The following is a 20,631-nucleotide window of genomic DNA, read 5'->3' as shown; positions in this document are numbered from 1 at the left end:
TTTGTTTTAATAAAACTCAAAAATTAAATGGTTGGGAATCATGCAAAATAGCTCATCACATTGAGAAGGAAGCTAAAAATCAATGAAAAAAAGCAAGGTAAAACTATGAATATTTACATCTTCTTGATTTGGAATTTTGGGTTTTTTGTTTGGTTTTGGTTTTACTTAATGAAGAAATGGAAATACCATGTATTTGAACAACTATTTGAGGATACTACTATTTAAATGGAGCAGAATTTGGATATTATGCTCCATTTATCAAAAAACAATTACTAACCCAACTGGATGAATTTCAGTCTGACCTCAATGACAATATCAGCCAGCCAGTCAGCTGAAATTAAATACCTCTCTGTCCCTGAACAACAGATTACACTGTACCCCTCAAACCTGCTGTCACCTGCTTCTTGCAGTGACCCCTGAAAGTCAGCAACTCTACGCTATTTCAAACCTGGGAAGGGAATGAATTCCAGAGTTGAAGATTTCTCCTGGACAACAGCCTGCCACCAGTCCCCTCCCTAACAAACCAGAGGTCTGATAAACTACAGAGAACTGGTGTAATATGCTTATGACATGAAATACTATTTAATAAGTGAGGAGACAGCTATCCTCTCTATCTTGTTTCCAAATAGTCTGGTGCAGTTGTACTGTGTAAAGCACAATAGAGTGTTCCAGCTGCAAAGTCACTAAAGCATATTGTTTTATAAATTTAAATAAATACATAAATAGTTGTAGTGAGGGTCAAAGCCAAAAGAAAAAGACATCCCTTTCTTGTCAAGCACAAATGAAAAAAGGAGTTTTGGCCACAGCTGGTACTTAATCCTTTGGGTACAGCCCTTAATTTAACAAGACTCCCATACTATAAGCCAGACAAGAAGTACCAGTTCACCCGTTGTAGCAAAGAAGATAATATAATCTCTAGTATTTCTTCCGGTGACTTCACCTATCCTAATTCACAAAGTATTGCAGACAACACAGGGAAATTATTTATTAGACCTTGTTCTAACTGATAAAGAGAAACTGATCAATAACTTAAAATTAGTACTAGCTAATGACTTGATCACATTTATAATGTACAAAAAGAATAAAGTCTGGAGCAGTAATATATTTATGAGTAAATATATAATCAAGTGGAAGGAAGAATTTAATCAGAAAAATGTGAATGATCATTGACAAATCTTCTAAGAACACCTTATTAGCTGCCTCAAAAAGTCACAATCCCAAAACTGAGAAAGAAAGCAATACTAGTTTTAAAAGACCTGGTTTAGAGAGGAATAAAGCAGCTATAAAAAATTAATATAACATATAACAAATAGAAGAAACTAGAAGTTCATATTAATGAATATATATCAGAATTTTAAAACTATAGAAAATTGATAAGGGAAGCAAAGGGACACAAGGAAAAAATCTATGGCCAGCATAATTTCAAGACTAGAAGACAGCTAACATTGTGCCAATTTCTAAAAAGAGTAAATAGGATGACCCAGATAATTGTAGGCCTGACAGCCTGACGTTGATCCTGGACAAGATAATGGAGCGGCTGATATGGGATTCGATTAATAAAGAATTAAAGGAAGGTAATGTAATTAATGAAAATCAACATATGTTTATGGAATATAGAGCCTATAAAACTAACTATTTTCTTTGATGAGATTACAAGGTTATCAATAAAGGCAATAGTGTTGATGTAATATACTTAGACTGCTGTAAGACATTTTACCTGGTATTGCACAACATTTTGATTAAAAAACTAGAATAATATCAAATTAACATGGCACACATTAGTGGATTAAAGACTGGCTAACTGATAGATCTCAAAATGTAATTGTAAATGGGGAATTGTTGTGGACTAGGTATATTTCTAGTGGGATTTCAGACGAATCAGTTTTTGGCCTTAAACTATTTAACCTTTTTATCAATAACCTTGAAGAAAACAAAATCATCACAGATAAAGTTTGAAGATGACACAAAAATTGGAAAAGTGGTAAATAATGAAGAAGACAGGTCAGTGATTCAGAAGGAACTGGATCACTTGGTAAATCATGTGCAAGCAAAAAAGGTGTATTCTAACACAGCCAAATGTAAATATATATATCTAAGACGAAAGACTATAGGCCATTCTTACAGGATTAAGGGACTCCTTCTGTAGAGGTCATGACTCTGAAAAAGATTTGTGGATAGTGGTGGAAATCAGCTAAATATGAGCTCCTAATTGTCTGTGGCCAAAAGAGTTGATGCAATACTGGGATATATAAACAGGAGAATCTCAACTAGGAATAGAGAATTTATTTTACCTGTATATTTGGCACTCATGTGACCACTGCTGGAATGCTGTGTCCAGTTTTGGTGCCCACAATTCAAGAAGGAGGTTGATAAATTGGAGGGATTCAAGGAAGGGTCACAAGAATGATTAAAGGATAAGAAAATATGCCTTATAATAATATAAGGAGCTCAATCTATTCAGTTTAACAAATTAAAACTTAAGGGGGTGATTTGATTACAGTCTGTAAGTATCTACATAAGGAACAAATATTTAATAATGGACTATTCAACAGAGTATGAAGCTAGACAAATTCAGGCTGGAAATAAGGTGTAAATTTGTAACAATGAGATCAATCAAACATTGGAACAAGGGTCATGGTGGATTCTTCAATGACAATTTTCTAAATCAAGAAATGATTTTTTTGTAAGATAAATGTTCTAGGAATTATGGGGGAGTTCTCTGGCCTGTGTTATACAGGAAGTCAGATTAGATGATCACAATGGTCCCTTCTGATCTTGGAATCTATTAATCTATGAGCCTTTCAACATGATCTCAGTCTTGTTCCATGGAGCTTCTTCCTAGTCATATGAATAAAGAGCTCATCAGCACCAACTTCAACAAGATGGAGAGAGACAATTGGGTGCCTTCAATATACTGAAGGCTCTATAATATATGCTTTCTCAAAAACCATCCTAATATCCACACATATTCATTGGACAGGAGAGGCATCATTAAGAAATCTGGCTGTACCCCACAACAGAGCACAAATGAACAATGGCTTAACACTAACCTCTGGAATCTTTTGGTTAAAATGGCACATCCAAAACTAAATCCAAATCCAATGTCATTCCATCAACTTGTGCTAAGACTGCAATCATGTCACCAAAATGTCATGTTCAATGGTAGCAAAAGCAGGTAGGAAATCTAAATGACTCATGATGATTTTATCTCCTATTGCCATAGGATATTATCAATCAAGAAATATTCTACTTCTGAGAAAGTAGTTGAAAATGCTGCATATTTTTCACACAAATAATTGTTGATGTTTCTAACAATATTGACTAGATCGACTCAGAGCCTTCTGTAAATGCTTTAATTAGCCACTGAGGGCAAATCTTCAAAACATTGTCCCAAGAGAAGAGTTTTAGCTGACTTTAATTTGAAGGAAGTAATGTTCAGTACAAAACAAGGTCCAAACCTGCCCAATTTCCAATCCCAGCCCAAACAGCAGACCCAGAGTATGGCTGTCTGGCTGCCTGCCTTAAGGAAGAAGTCACCTCTGATTGTATCGTTGTTGTCATGCCAGATTCAGTAGAGTCATTATCTGCATGGATGTTTAAGGCACAGAGCATACTTATAATCAGTCTCAATAATTCCATAACTATTGCATTGAGCATTTTTATCAGCATGTACAGGGACTTGCAGTGCAGTGGGCTGATCTGTATACCAGCACCAGTTCCAATTAACCCCATACCAAGACTCACTCTCAAGACAGAATGATCTATTTTAGGGCAGGAGACCTCCTATATTTCAGACTATATGTAAACAAATACAGCAAGCCATTTCCCAGTTCCTCTCTTGCCTTCATTTGGACCTAATACCAGACAACTGTACTTAATGAAGGCCTGTATGAGCCATTGTATAGTTTATATTTTTATTTAGGATTTATAAATATAACCAATGAATAATTTTATATACATCTAATTATAAAGAATTGTTGTTATGATTAATGGTGTTATTTGACCGTTAATTTTGATAACAAGCCATTTCCCCAGTATATTTTCACAAGAAAGAATGCCTCCAAACAAACTTTTGAGACCAGAATGTATTCTGCAAGAGAACTGTTGTATATACAGAGATAGGTCACCTTCCTGCTTTTGAATTTACATCCAACCAGTTGCCAATTGCAAAAAGAAAAAGAAGTTGCCAATTGCAAGCCCAGTGTAATGATGCAATGGCTGGAATGCTTAAAATCTGGTACCCTGCCGAAAGTTGACATGGTAAAGCTATAGTCACCTAATTTCAGTTGAGAAACTGTTCATTGCCATGACAGATGTATTTGGTGAAATAATATAGGAACCCAGCCAAGTACAAATATAGATACTTAAGAGATGTATTGTCACAAAAGGCTTAATCCTGCTCCCATTGCAGTCAGTAGCAAAACTACCATTGACTTCAACAGAAGCAGGAGCAGGACAATAGTTTGCAGAGAAGCTGATTGCTGACATCTGAAATAGTGGCATACACAACCACCCAGATGTACAAGTTTATGAAATCCTCTGGCTGGTTTTTATTTACCTGAAGGTAGGTAAAATAATAATGATAAGGAATTACAGACTTCCAGAAAATACTTCTACTGTTCTTACAAGATTTCACCTTAATGTATTAATTTTTATCTTTTCATTATTATTATAAATGAAGACCTCACAGGAGAACTTTAATGGACTGCTTTATGGGATCTGATAGTAAACCAGAGGCATATAAAATGAAGCTTGCAATATGTAATGATTTTGATGAAGGTTTCATTAAGTTGAGCAGAGGTAGGAATTCAGATGATCAAGTTGTATCAGCATTTATTAAAAATTCACACAAGTATTTGTTCACCTATTCATCTTAAACTCATGAAGTCTTAGGCGCAAACAACAAAATAAGGTTCAATAGTTTTTCCTGCCTGTTGTGAAACTAGTGAACAAATAAGCAAAGAAAAAGCTCCAGACCATGCAGATAATGGTACAGAGCAAGCAAATCCATAGGAAGATGCTGTGATGCTGTGGCACCTGGACTATTTAAAATTTCCAGATCCAGAATTGCATATGGAAATAGGTTGCCAGAATTTATTTACAAAATAAATATTTTGACCAACAACAACAAAAATACTTCTGTACTGCTGAACCATTAATACACCCTATAGTACCCCCTTCAATGATTAAATGTGAATAATAATTCAAAATTATTCCCCAACAGTGAGCTAACCATAGCAATTGCTTACTCTTTGCCTCTTATCATTTAATTATCTCTCTAAAGGAAGAGAGACTTAGGCCTGATTTCCCTCAATAGTAGTCTTGATTACTGTATCTGGGTAATTACAACTCCTTTCTGGGTGCTTGAGGGAGTGCAGTTTTCTCCTGTATGCCCTTGCCCAACTCAATTTCCCAGAATCCCAGTCTGTTTCTGAGCATACTCATTGACAAATAAAAAATGGCTTTGAGACCATGATCCTTGTCAAGATGGCCACCCACTCCTATGAAGCAGTTGCATTCATAGAAAGAGAAAATTCCTTAATCTACATACAGGACAGAGGAAAAAGGAATTATCAGATGGAGGGTGTGCCTCCGTGGACTCTTTTCTACATTTAAATGACAATTCCCCTTCCCTTCTAGTTCAGGAGATCCTCAAGTGTGTATGCAGAGAATGTGTATATACATGCAAGCATATATACATTTCCACCCTCCTCCTGGCTCCTATACCCGGGTAGGTGAAGGGCCCAATATTTATATTTTTCTCTCTGTCACTCCAGCTATTAGTATGGGAAAGGAAACACCACCATTTCCCATAATGCATCATTCACATTTTCTCTTCCAAAACATGCATTTGATTTAGTTGAAAAGGGAGTTCAAGCACCCATTCAGGATGTAGGCTAAGACCTATTTATAGGACTCCTTCTACCCCCCCAAACCTCCCCGTGCACACACACACACACACACACACACACACACACACTACTACAGACAATGACTGAAAGATTTCGAGTTTGAAGCAATGGCAGAGAGAGAGGCAGAGGGTTAAAGAATATGATTTAAAATGTAATGGAGATGAATAGGGAAAATAATTTACATAAGACAAGATCAGTAAGAGCAGTGGGTGAAGAAAATTATAAAGCAAATTTCTCAAAGACCTTCCTGCCACTGCTATTGTTAAAGAGAAGCAGAGGAACTGGCACAGTGCTGCCACAGGGCAGGTAAATGCATGTGAAGTAAAATAGAACAGATGTGAATACACTGCAGTGTCAAATGGCACCTTTTATACCCAAAGCACTGCAGCCAACCCCTTCTTATCGCTACTATTTATGAATCTATCTGAGCAGTGGCACAGAGAAATTGGTTAGAGCTAGTGGCCATGACCACTGTACCACAAACCACAGGGACAAGCACAGCAGGTGCTTAAACTACTAGAGGCACAAAGCTATTTAATACTCAGTGGGTTTGCTCAGGAATGACACTCATATGCAGCAATCACAAAACAAACAAGGAACTTTATTCCCAGTCCAACAGAGACAGGGTCCCACATAGGTAAGAGGAAATGCAGAGTAGTTCAATTAAAGGGGTTACAGTCACTAAACATTAAGCAACAATAGATGCCACTATTAGGATACAACACAATTAACAATTCTATTGTTAACTACAGGTCACAAACTCTCTCCCTTGCAGCTGCAACTCTGATCCCAGTACCCGCTACATTCCCAAGGCTAAGGGTCCACTGAGCCTTGCTGATCCCTGACCCTGGCTACATCTCGTCATTATCTGGTCACACAGAGACTTCCTTGCAGTGCTCTTCTTTCAAGAAAGTTTTTCTTGGGCCTTCTCTTTCTGACTCTAATCTTCCTTCCTCCAGGCAAATCCCAGTAGCTTCCCCTCAATACCAGAGTTGTTGCTTCACTGGGCAGACCCCCAAAATGGTTCCTGTCTACAGTCCACCCTCAACAGATCTGACCAGTTAAGGGAAAGGGACTCAGCTGTCCATCAAAATATCAGTCTCACATAAGTCCCAAAGCTGTAGCAGCTCAGCCTCCTGCTGCAGAGACAATAGTCCATTCAAGGTCTATTACAATACTTTTCAAAGCAATGAGTTAGACAGTGGTAGCTTAGTGACTATGTAGCCACATGTAGAAGCTATAATTCTGTCTGCAACTGGTCACATGCAAACATTGAGCTGAATTTTGTATCATGGTGTTACCTCCTATGACAAGATGAGCACTGTCAAATAGGATTGTCAAATAGCACTGTCAAATAGTCATTGAGGGTTGTGGATGTTTATTAGCTTATTACCTTGAAAGAGGCATTCAGTACATTATATGATCAAATCCACAGACATTAGACTCTGTTTGATGGTGAGAATATCAGGTAGAACAGGATTATCTCCTCTTAACAAAAAGCATGATGATATCCTAAGCAAAGGGAGTCAGGTACAACATTACCTGCCAAAACAAACATTAATTCAGGGTACCATAGAAACTTGAAATCATAGTTGTTAGATCATTTTCCCCTATTCTACCTATTCCCACCCTTAGCTCTGCAGGTCTAACTTTTCCAAAATATAATTGAAGAATTCTCAAGAATTGAAATACCTTATATGCTAGCATGTAGAACAGGTCAGAAAATCTTTTTTATTTCCCCTGTGGAAATTTGATTTTTCAGAAAAATTTCAAAAAAACAAAAATATTTCATCCTAAAAATGAAATAGTTTGATTCAGAAATGTCCCAATATTACCTTACAGGATTTGTAGTTCACATACTTTATGCTTCCATTCTTATCTACAGGCCAGACTATATATTTCCCATGGCATACCACAGTGTTCCTCTTGGTCAGATAAAGCTCCATGGCAATTGCATGGCTGCAGAGCATCATGAGAGATGCAGTCCCACAAGAGAGCACTGCCTGTAAAGGAGCACAGAGATATAAGACAGCTGAACTACAGTTCCCATCAGGCACCACATTAAGTATTTCAAAATCAAAATACTTTGGGTTTTGGCCAAATGCCAAAAACATTTTAGTGTTCAGGTATTATGGGGATTTTTTAATGAAAAATTAAAATTTTCCACAGAAGCAGACACTTTTCTTCAAAATAATTGTTTATGTAAAAAAAAATAATCTATTGAAAAGCAGTTCTGATGAAAAATTTTTGACCAGCTCTATTTATAGCACTTAAGGCCATATGCTGCCTTCCCTGCACATGCTAATTCTCATTGATGGCAATCGGACTTGTGCATACAAGGCCCTTGTATTACAGAGAAATAGTCTGTCTAGCGCATGGCACACATTGTTTATATCCAAGACTTTTATATATGATAGATTCAAATATAATTTGTGAGTGGCTAATTTATTTCCTTTGTATAAAGAACTTCTAGCTGTTCTATATCACTTGGATTGAGTCAGGAAATAAAAAAAAGCAGATATAAATTGCACACATTTAACAATACTTAATAGCAAAGCACTGAGCAGCTTAGAAACGAACATATATGAGCTAATCAAAATAAGTGTTGCAGGAAAATCATCTCACTTTAATTTTTCAAAAGCTATTAGGTTTCAAATTAAATGGAAAATTAAAATAAAAATTAGCTTTAGCTGCAAGTGGAGGAGGCTAAATTTGGTCAATTTTTGTTGTTTATCTGTGCAGAAAGTCCCTGCATTTACCATTTGACAAATCTTGTGATAAAACACTTGCTGCAATCAGGTGAAGTACGTTATTAATGGTTCTAAAAAGATATGCAGGATTGCCTCATCCTGAGGCAATTAAATTTGTGAAGTAAGTGTGTTTAATATCTCTGAGGGTCTGACTGTAATGAAACAGGTGATCTTTCTACAATTGCTATTGTTTATCTCATTTAGAATTTCTTTGCTTTTTTTTTTAGGCTAATGGATGACTACATGACTTCAGACTCCTTTTGTTAGGGCACAGTTTCCTCAACTTTTGAAAGCTGAACCCCTTTCAGGAAAATGTAACAAATCCTGGCCATTTTAACCATACTGTATGTTGGTAAAGATCTCTCTTAATTTTGGTGTAGATCTTTATGATATGATACTCCCTCCCTCTCCTTTCTGACATGACTTCAGGAGCAGTGAAATAGTTAACACTATTGACATTTAAAATAGCATCAGTGGCATTTGAGTTAGCACCCTTTGAAATGAATGGGAGATGTTCACACCTCAGACCTATTGTTTCAGGCTCTTAGCAGACTCAGGTGGACCTTGCTGCATCAGTTGCAGTTGGATCATACCTTAGAGACACAAGCTGGGTATGGTAATATCTTTTATTGGACCAACTTCTGTTGGTGAAAGAGACAAGTTTCTGAGCTACACAAAGCTCTTCTTCAGGTCACATCTTTCTGTTTTTCTTCACAATCATAAATTAATTTGTTCATGGAAATTGGATTTCTTGTGCACAATTTTAGGACTATTGGGTATGTCTTTAACGCAGAGTTAACCTGGGTTCCTTAACCTGTCTCCCATCCATACACAATAACTTCTGACCCTAGTTTGGTGGTACTTTCACCTGAGCTAGTTGGCTCATCTGGGGCTAATGGCTAAAGTCCAAGTGCTGCTTTCACTCAGGCTGGTTTTGCTTTGCAGTTGGGATGCAAGCAAAACCACTAAAGTGCTGATAGTCCTCTAATGCTTTCCCACAATTCTCACATTTGTCCTTCTAGGCATACAAGTTCTCCCATAATTCACTGGAAAAAAATCAGTGAGCAGCTCTGCTTACTGCAGCTCTAAGAACCAGGGTGTGTGCCCTCCAGAAATCCTATCACCCAACATTGGTGAGTGCAGTCCCAGTGGGGATTCAGTAATTCAGGTGTGGCTTTGCACTGTGGTGACTCCCAACCTGGGCGCTCAGACCTGAGCACTGATCTCCTGAGTTAATTCTGCAGTGAAGACATACCAGATTTGTCCCTATCTCATTGGTAGAGCCCTATCAAATTCATGGCCATGAAAAACACGTCACAGATCATGAAAGCTGGTCTCCCCCGTGAAATGATCTTTTGTGTGCTTTTACCCTATACTATACAGATTTCATGTGGGAGACCAGCATTTCTCAAATTGGGGGTCCTGACCCAAAAGGGAGTTGCAGGGGGGTGGCAAGATTATTTTAAGAGGGTCACAGTATTGTCACCCTTACTTCTGCACTGCCTTCAGAGCTGGGCGGCCAAAGAGTGGTGGCTGTTGGCCTAGCGCCGAGCTCTGAAGGAAATGCTGAGTTAAGGAGACCTAATAATGGAAATGTGCTTGTGTTTTCTCCACATATGACAGGGAAGCCTGTCATTTTAGAAAGCCCCAATCCAAAAACATTAAGTGAGTATCTAATGACTGACCATTCCCTCTAGAGGTTTATAACAGAGACTGTATCTTTATATTTGAGGTCCTGGTATGGAAAATTAGTGTCAATTTGCTAGAAAAGAGACTAAGAGCAAAGGAATAACATTCTGACTGGCAACACAAAATTGGAGGGATGCTCAATACTGCAGCTGCTGTTGAAGGGACTAACTATCTCCACCAAAAACTTCCTCAAGTTTGAGAAAAATGTCTTTCTGTCAAGACAATCAGTATGTGGAACAGAAAACTAGGAGCACCAAAGGCATATTCTTTTTAAAGAGTTAGACAAATACTAGAGAAAAGATCTGTTGACCCAAATTCAGTCCTGACATACACCCTGTGAAGTCTCATTGACTTCCCTGTGTTTACTGGTGGGGTTGGACTGGGAAGTTATGGTTAATTACTAGAGTTTATGGCCTGCTGTGATTGAAAACTAACCTCACCAGTTTGAGGCCTGCATGTTCTGCCTATAATTAAATTTGAATACCATAAATATGTATAACGTGGGGAAATAATAACAAACATTTAAAAAGGAAAATATCTACAAGATGCTTTCCTCTTGTGATACCAAATTTCTTAAAAAAAAACAAAAAAAAACCTACCCTCTTCTTAACACACATAAATAAACAAACATGCAAAAGGCCAAAGGAGTATTTTTGTCTATGATTTAGAAAAACACATATTTTTGCTTATAAAACCATGAACAAGCTATTAAAAATAAAGAATAAGCCTAAGCAAACTGTGATAAAGGCTACCCACATATCTTGGGAGGGTTGTAACATAACAAACCTACTAAAGGTATGCAAAGGAGAATCAGCACAGCAGGATGAGCATGGGAGCAGCAGCATCCCACTGAACAACAAAGTTAGCATGAGAAAGCTGGGGGATCCCTACAATTTTTATTTAAGTAAAACAAATTATGGGGAGACTGGGACCCTGCACTCCTTACAGAGCTCAAGAATTGTCCTAGTTTTCTCACATCTCTGTAACCCTGGGGAGGGAAAGGAAGTGGGATAGACACAGAAGGACATATTCTGATATCATTTATAGTGGTATAAATCAGGTAGAACTCCACTAAAGACAATGGAGTTGCACCAGAATAAAACCAGTGAAAGGAGATCAGCATCATGTCCAGACGGCCTGATTCTTCTCTCGGTGACACAAGTGTAAATCAAAAGTTCACTGAAGCCAATGAGGTTCCACCAGTATAAAAGTGATGTGAGAGGAGAGAGAGTGCAAAAGAGAAAAATAAAGAGAAATGAAACATCTATACAGTTTTAGGGGCCCCAGGAATTTCTAATTCTTTGGGCCTGGATATTTCTCCTAGTGTTCCTGTATGCAATCCTGTTCTGAAGGAAGGAAAGCACAGCAACAAGACTCATTGAACGTAATTACTGATACAGCCAACTATGTTCCAGAACTGGATATGTAACATAAATGTATTTGTAATTGGAAACAAATACTAACCACATCAAATCCACTGCCCAATTCTAGCAAAGAAATCTGACCTAAGGGTACACCAAATAATTATTACCCAGTGACCACAAAGCAGAAGGATCAATTTCTCCCTGGTAAAAGAAGAATGAGAAGAAATGAGGGAGCAGATACAAAAAAAAAAAAGGGGGGGGGAGAAGAAACCAAGGCGGGGCCAAAAAACAAACAGTTAAGAATGAGCCTCACAAAAATACAGTGAATGGGACATTCAATGTACACGAAAGGAATTCCTGATGAAATTCGCTACAAGGGATTTCCTTATTTGGAAATGTCCTTTCACCTTGTGTTTACTGCACTCTGGAATAAGAAACGGACCTGCCCTGGTCAACCACAGCAGCCAGAAAGAGATACAAGTTAAGAGGCAATTGCTCAAGTACTTAAGTCCTAGATTATGAAGGTCTTCACTTTTTAACACTAAGAATTTGTATCCTTTGGTGTATTGGCAGCTAGTGCAAATCTTGGAGGAACTCCCCCACGCCCCCAATCCTATCTGAATTAGCAGCAAACAGCCATTTTATCTTGGTACATATCATTTATTTTAAAATAAATGTTTGGTTTATCATCTTTATCTAAAGGACTTCACCACCAGTGGAGTGCAACCCAAAAGTAAACTGCAAGAGGCACTTGCAGAACATGTGTTAGTATCTAATTCTGCAGGAGTCAGAGCAGAGCAGAGAAGGAACAGCTCATGCTTTCCTGTTGCTGGTGCCTCTATTTTTCCCCTACCCACCCATAGGATCTCTTCAGTGCCTCACTGTGCACAGAGCTCTCAGCTCAAGGTGAAACAGCACCTGAATAAGCTGTGGAATTGGATACCCGTTGCACTTCCTCTAAGCCTCTAAGCATCATGTGGGCAACAGCCTTACCCCCAACCCCATGACCAATATGAGCCCTACCAGTATGAGCCCTTCATAATCAAGCATTACTGCCCCATCAGCACTTCAGCCCAGCCCTGACACCACCACCAAGTGCTCACACTACCCAGGACCCACCAGTACATATAAGCCACAGGTTTTTTTCCCCATCCTCAACAACCTCACCATCTCCCAGCACTTACACTACCCAGCACTCAAACATCCCAGTACCCAAAGAAAGAGTCACAGTTCCTTGCTATGACATGAGTCTAGTTCTGCATTCCTTCACAGCTGCAATCATGCTGCATACAGAGCTGAACAAATAATTCTCAGGAAATAAATTACTCAGTGAATTTAGCCAGTCTTCTTGCTCACAGATTGTCTGAAAGTAGATCATGATATCCATGAATTTACTTGGTATTTGAAGTGTATTTGTAACTTTTTCTCTCTCTATGGCTTAACAACAGAGAGTTCCCCATGAGTATTCAGTATTTGATAGTTGAAATGTATGCTATATTGACTAATATTGACTGGTCACCCAAGTTATTTGGTATTCTTTCTTACCCCTGATTGGATAACCCTTACAATCAGTAGGAGGGCCTAAAGAAGTCATTGGTTCTTTTAGTGTCCCCGGGAGAGGTAACAGATTAGCAGGATTGGGAAATTATTGATATTTTTATTTCTATTGTGGTTGTACCAAAGGGCCCCATGGTGCAAACACAGAACAAAAAGATGGTCCCTGACCCCAAAAAGCTTACAACCTAGAAAATGGAAATCTTCCCCTTTCTGGGCTATGCACGCCTTGCCAAAACCATTTTAAAAAAATAGACTTCTTTAAGATTTGTGGGCTGTGTGTGGAGTTTAAATGTATTTTTTCTCCTTTCACAGTCACATAAACTAAATTTGAAACATCCTAGCTGTGAAAAGTGTAGTCAGATAGTTTTCTAATTCAGTCAATTGCTTGTATGTCAGGGGTCTAGCCCAGAGTTTGGGGAGCACTTTCCTCTTGATATGAGGTGTTCCATAGAAACAAAAGCCATTTCCAGGACTAATAATCACATATATTACTTTAACATTCCCTCCCCCCTAGTTGTACTTGACCATGCCAGCTTAACATCCACTTTCCATGATTATTTGTGCAAGTAAAATCCAATTCCAAATATGTTGCACAGAAAGAAAGACAGGAGATTTCATGAATCACAAGAAATAATATTTTAATAAATTGTTGGGACATGAAAAGAAAACTCTTACCGCACATACCCCAGATCAGTGGTAATGATGTAAATGTGGTGAGCTTTAGCCATGAATTAGTTACATACCAATAAAATAAGTTTTCCATAAACTTCAGCCATCAAAGGAGCACATAAGTTAAATATATATATACATATGAAGAGGAAACCTCAGAGTCTGCTAAAAGACTTTTCCCCCATATTCAAATAATTATGCTGTCATTGTGCCTCATGGGCTTCATATGCCAAAGAGAATGAATGAGATAAAAAGCAGACATGCCCTACTCCTCCAAGCAAAATGTTCATTCAAGAAACACAAACCAAAACACATTTTTCAAGAATGTCAGTGCACCAAAGAGCAGCTGTAAGCTCTGCTCTAGCTGTTTACACTTGATTTAACTCAATTTTATATGACTTATTCAGTAAAAATGAGTGTCTGTCATGGTAATTGCTGTATCACTCACATACCAGTATTTATCTTCTTTAAGCATATACAATACAAGCCTTTAGAAGGGAGTCGCAGGTAAAAGTTTGTTCACAAGGCCGTGTACTCTGCAGCAGACAGCACCTACAATCTGCAGCAAGGTCCCTAGATCCTGCTGCATTCTGGTGGGACATCTGTGGCAGTTTCAGATTAAAATCTCAGTGTTTTTAATTTTATTTCATTAAATTTGAAAATGGGCAACAGACAGACCAGTAGCCTCTCTGTTATTTATTTTGATAATAAATGTAACTCTGTTCCCCCTCTTCTGGTTTTCAATAAGCTGTATATTGTCATCTGTAGGTGTCAGAGATGGAATCCATTAAGATACATGGGACAGTTCACACCTTCAGCTGTTGTTTCAGTCACATTACAAACTCAGGAAGGCATCAGTGCATCAACTACACACAATTCATATTTTCAAAGTGACCTCAGTAACTCTGAGGGATAAAATTGTAATTTGTGTTTTAAATGAAAGCAGAGATGCTGAAGCAAAACTCTGCAACAAGAGGAGAGAGCAAGTCCATGGCAAATTCCACCAGCAACAACCCATAGAATATGTGGGGCTTTGTCCATATCCTGCTATTAGTTCCTAAGCAGAACCCCACAACAACTTCCACTGAGAATGCTGCTTAAAAACAAATGGAACTAGCTTTAAATTGTACAATATGTTAGCAAATTATTTCCATAAGCGTGTCTAGAAAAGGAAGAATAAGCCCAAATCAAAGGAGAGAAGGAATAGGAACCCCTCACCAAACAGCGTACCCACCACTATAGATAGTGCTTTCAGAGTCATATGAGAAACAGAAAAGTTAGTGTATAAATAAGGACTTTATATTGTGGGGCAAATTTATCTGATTATTTTTATTTTATGTGAGACATAAAAGTTTTCTGTGACAACTAAATTCCAAGGACAAACACTGTATAGTTATGCTCTGGTTTCCATTATAACCAGCTCTCCTTCCAGTCCTCATTTATAATTTCCTTCAATTACATTATTTTGTAGCTTAAATGTTCCATGTATGCTGGCTCCCAGATCAAAGGTGAATAAACTGCTGTTCAGTCACTCTGAATTTGTTACATAGGTTTTAAAGGGAGTTTTTAAATTTAAGCATGTGTTTAAATGCTTTACTCCTTTGATTTCAATGGAGTAGGCACCCAAATACCTTTGAGTAGCTGGGCCCAAGTGCCTTGTACTATGAATATGGGATGGGGGAAGAGACTCCTGTCTTAAGGAAATTGTTTCCCTATTTTTAAAGTTTATGGAGGCTTAAAAAGAGCATGTTTTCACTGGCTAGTCAGAGCTTGTTTTGTGAGGTGTCCTCACCCTACAGTGATTTAGAAAAATGTTCAGAAAAAAAATCCTCTGTAAAGGAAGTTGCTCCAATTAAGTCCCCCCACCTCCCTATTTAAAGTTGCTTGGGTTAAGAACGCCTCATCAAACATCTCCTGAGCTAAGGACATATTTTTAAGGCATTCTTCAGTCAGGGTTCGAGTTTGGGTTTTCTCTGCAGTTCTTAACTCTGCCACTATGGAACTTACATAGTGTTTCCTATATAATTTGATTGCGCTTGTCCTTTCCTATTTGTCACATTACATATTTATCAAAGTATATAGTATATCCAAATTGAGCAAATGTATTAGAATCCTTGAGCCTTGCCTCCTCCCACCAAAATCAATAGAAGCTTTGACCTTGACTTAGATGCAGGACTGGGTCCCTTCACGTTTTGAATGCATCCGATGAAGTGAGCTGTAGCTCACGAAAGCTTATGCTCTAATAAATTTGTTAGTCTCTAAGGTGCCACGGGTACTCCTTTTCTTTTTACTGATTTTTGTGTGATTGAATCATCAAACTTGAATTACATAAACACTACATTTAACACCTCTATTGTCTACATATCTGCATCCACAGCCTCATCCTGCAAGCCTTGAGCTTCGAAAATCCCATTTGATACTACCAATTTTTTGTATGTAGGATGAATACAGCCTCAGGTTCCTAAATACATAGCGAGGGACCAGATCCTCAGCTGGTGTAAATTGGTAGAGTTCTATTTAAAAACCAATGGTGCTAAATTGATTCGCCAGCCGAGATTCTAGATAGCCTTTTGTTATTTTGGGTTTCAGGGAAGCTGAGTGATGTAGGGATGAGATGAGACGAGACACGTCTAGTTGACCAGCTACCCAATAAGCAAATATCGTCGGACATCTGTTTCTGAAATGATAAATCTAAGGACCTTTAGAGATCTGTTTAATAATAATAATTCGCCTTGGTTTTCCATGTATTTGTAGATTCAAATACCAGCCTATTTACATATAAATATCAAACAGACTCATAAAGGACTTCCTTACCCTCTACCTTTCTCCTCTGATAGTTTAGACTATGGGGGATTTCTTGAACTTGAAGTTTGGGAGAAAGGGGCCGGGGAATAACTCAGTTACGTCAGGGGACAAGCGCCTGTGTTCTTCAAAAGATAGCATTTGTTGATCCATTTTTAAAGTAAAATCTTGCGTAAACTGCCTTTTATCTGTTGATGCGCCACAGTTCCCTTAACTGATGAGAGCCGCGGCCCTTTTGGAGAAATGGATCGAATTCCAGCCCGGGAAACATGTGGAAACCTTATTTCTTTTATCTAGTCCCTCCTAATGCAAGTATTACCTTCCCTATTGCCCCCGACCACCGCTGGAACTCGCATGCCCTAGATCTCTTGGAGTTCCGAAGGACATGAGTGCTGCAGTTCAAGCGCGTCTAATCAGCGCTATTAATGTCTGAGGGCTTCCTGCTCATAGAGGAAGCTTTAAAGGGCCTTAAACTGGCAAAGATGAATTCCAAGAAAAAGCGCGCCCCTCTCCTCCCTTACAAAAAAAAAAAAAAGTTGGCATCAACTCAGCTGAAAAGTAGGTTAATTAAGAGCGTCTAGCAGAGCTCCCCAGCGGTGACTTACTTCAGGTGCTGTATATTAGCGCTACCCGGCTGAAAAAGGCTTTGTTTTCACCTAGCCCCATAGCCTGGAGCGTCTGAATATTGATTGGCTCTGGGTAGCTGATTTCTTTGAAATACACGTACATTGTTCCTGGAAGCTGCATCTTCTCTTCGGTTTGTTTGGTTGTTGTTGTTTTTTCATTGTAATTAAAATATTAACAACACTTGGGTATTGTAAATATTATCCTTGGAAATGAAGGGATTTCTTTGTATTACCGACCCCTGTATTCCTCTAGGGCTGGGGGTGAGGGGAAGAATATTGGAGGTTGTTTGCAAAGCAATCTAAGGGGCGAGGTACTTGGCTTTCATCAATATTAACTTACAATAATTGAGCGTCTACATTTCTGACAGCTTGGAAAATATCACTCCAGTCCACGTATTTCTGAGCATCTGCCTAAAGAGGGCAGAAAATCCTTCCACTTCACGATGAAATCTTTCTTCGACAGAGCTATTTGAACCTGCTCCTTGGTACTCTCTAAAAGCCCCAGAAGTGTGCTATAGAGCCCCCCTTTATGACGCTGGAGCTTGCCCTAAATGGCACTGTCATTACTATGACAGGTTTCAGAGTAGCAGCCGTGTTAGTCTGTATTCGCAAAAAGAAAAGGAGGACTTGTGGCACCTTAGAGACTAACAAATTTATTAGAGCATAAGCTTTCGTGAGCTTAAAATGCATCCGATGAAGTGAGCTGTAGCTCACGAAAGCCACAAGTACTCCTTTTCTTTTTGTCATTACATTATGTCCCTTACTGAGACTGGCTGGGGAGCTCTAGAGAAATAGCCTTTAAGGGGATAGACCCTCTTTCTCAGAAGCAGCGGCCACTGTAAGAGGATCACTCTGAAGCTGAGCTTGTCTGTCGGAAGTCAGGCTAGCAACAGAAGGCAAAAGTTCCTTCCTAATACAAACCCAGAGGCCCGTTCAACTTTTGGAGAGCGTCTGGCACACTGTCTCTCTCTCTTTTTTATTATTAATTGAATGAGGACATGCAGGGGAAAGGAGGCGGGGTAATGATAATCAGGGGATTAAGAATAGGAATAATAAAAAATAAATTGGTGTGCATTCATTCCTGCTGCTCACAGCTATCCAAAACTAAAATGTCCTATGCAGCAACTTTCCCTCCACCCCTTCCTTTTTTTGAAAAAATCTGCTGAAAACGAACCCTTTCTTTTGTGATAAACAATAATAAGAGGAACCCTGGCTCGGGATATCGCGTGTAATTTAATCTGCCATTCCTCCCCTAAAGGGTTTTGCAAAAGTTTTGTGTTCGGTTCGTTCTTGTAACAACACTTTGTAGCGCTCAGAACTGAGTTCATGTTGAAGTAGGAACTCTTACCGCGAGATCTCTATATAAACAGATGAAATTACTATTTCATTGCAGCCAGACATTGACCAGAGCCTACGGAAATCCACAAAGAAAGACAACCTTTGAAACTCCCCCGGTATGTAGGGTCCTGCTGTAGCTGAAGGATTAAATTTGGCTGGAACTCAGTGACAATAATTATACCTAGTTTGCCAAACAAATCAGTATTCCTCAACTCGCTCGAATGCTGTCACACTGCAGAATATCTAAAAGCAGAGATTAATTCTACCTGTATTTTCTACTTAGCAGAGTTTACTTTTCTGGGGTTATTTTTAAAGAAGAGCCTGTCAAGAATCGCTTGCTAAATACAGGTTTCAGAGTAGCAGCCGTGTTAGTCTGTATTCGCAAAAAGAAAAGGAGTACTTGTGGCACCTTAGAGACTAACAAATTTAGAAATTTTTCATAAAGTTGACAAATTTGTTAGTCTCTAAGGTGCCACAAGTACTCCTTTTCTTTTTGCTAAATACATGCGCTTTCACCCTGACTCAGTTTCTTTTTCACCGAATGCATTCAATGAAGTGAGCTGTAGCTCACGAAAGCTTATGCTCAAATAAATTTGTTAGTCTCTAAGGTGCCACAAGTACTCCTTTTCTTTTTCAAGTGTTCCTTATAAAGACGAGTAAAATCAAATCCGGTTGTTTATATCTCATCCAAAATTCAGAAGACACAGAATTCAGCAGAACGCCTTTGTTCCAATTTCCTCTTAAGTGTATTTCTTTTCCCTATAAGGCATGCAGCCGATCAGCCACCAGTTTAACGTTCTGGGTGAAGGAATAGTAATGTCATCAGTGCTTTCATGTTCGCCAGGAAAGTTTTTTTTGGAAGTGTGTGAATGAGTCAGGTTTTAGCAATCTCACTCTTTTTAAAGGGTTTGCCCGGTCTGGTTAGTCCCACTATGTTGTAGAAGATATTTAATATAAAGTGATTTTAAAAATGAAAATATAACTTAAAGTGGCAGCGTTGTAAAAGTTATCACTGAATGGGAAATTGCAAGTCTGAGATCGTATTATTGTTGAATGTGGGCACTCGCTTTATAGTGTTTCCTACCCGAAGCTATGCACTGTAATAATTCATGGAAGGAAAATGTTTTCTAATTTTCAGACAAACTTCTGGAACGTATTTGGTGAATGTACCTATTTGCTCTGACCCGCCATCAATTCATGAGAATAAAAGTAACATCATTCGTCTTAAAACAAGTTAATTAAGTCGGTGCTTTAATGGGTATAGAAACTACAAACTGCCAGCATCAGTTCAGACACTAGCATCTGGTTTCATTGAAACTGCGTTTTTTATTTGCAGGCGTGTCGGATTTGTAAACTATCCATGATTCCTTACATTTATCTATAAAATGAAGATTGGGTCAAAACTATCACCTTAAAGTTTAGGGTCACAGCCAGGAAAGCGTGTGCTCAAGGTGAAATGTACATGGCACAAGAAAGCCCATTGGTCTTAAATGTAATCTAGATGCACTCTTAATGCACTTAAATGCACTGTTAATTCTGCACAGTAACAAAGGTACTGGTACTTTTGGGTCAGAATTCCATCACAGAAAACACAATAAGTAAAGAAAGATTTGTTTTATGTTATTTAGGCAAAGGAGGAAGTAATAAAAGAAACTCCTGTACATATTTTCACACTATCTAATTAACAACTTTGGAAAACAAAGTGCATTTACTTGATATCTGTATCCACCCTTGTAACACGAAATAAGGGCATAAGGGATCATGTTTAAAACATTTGTCAAGGATTGTTTTTAAAACAGTTATACACAACCACGTGTTTTAAAAGACGTTTATGAAATAATGCGGCAATACAACTCTATTAATCTTTTCTCAGATGATGAAATAATGTATTTAAAACAAATATTCTTCTTAAATTATTACAGTG

Source organism: Dermochelys coriacea, chromosome 9, assembly GCF_009764565.3.
Source record: "Dermochelys coriacea isolate rDerCor1 chromosome 9, rDerCor1.pri.v4, whole genome shotgun sequence".
NCBI classification, from domain to species: domain Eukaryota; kingdom Metazoa; phylum Chordata; order Testudines; family Dermochelyidae; genus Dermochelys; species Dermochelys coriacea.
Note: the sequence above shows the minus strand (reverse complement) of the source record.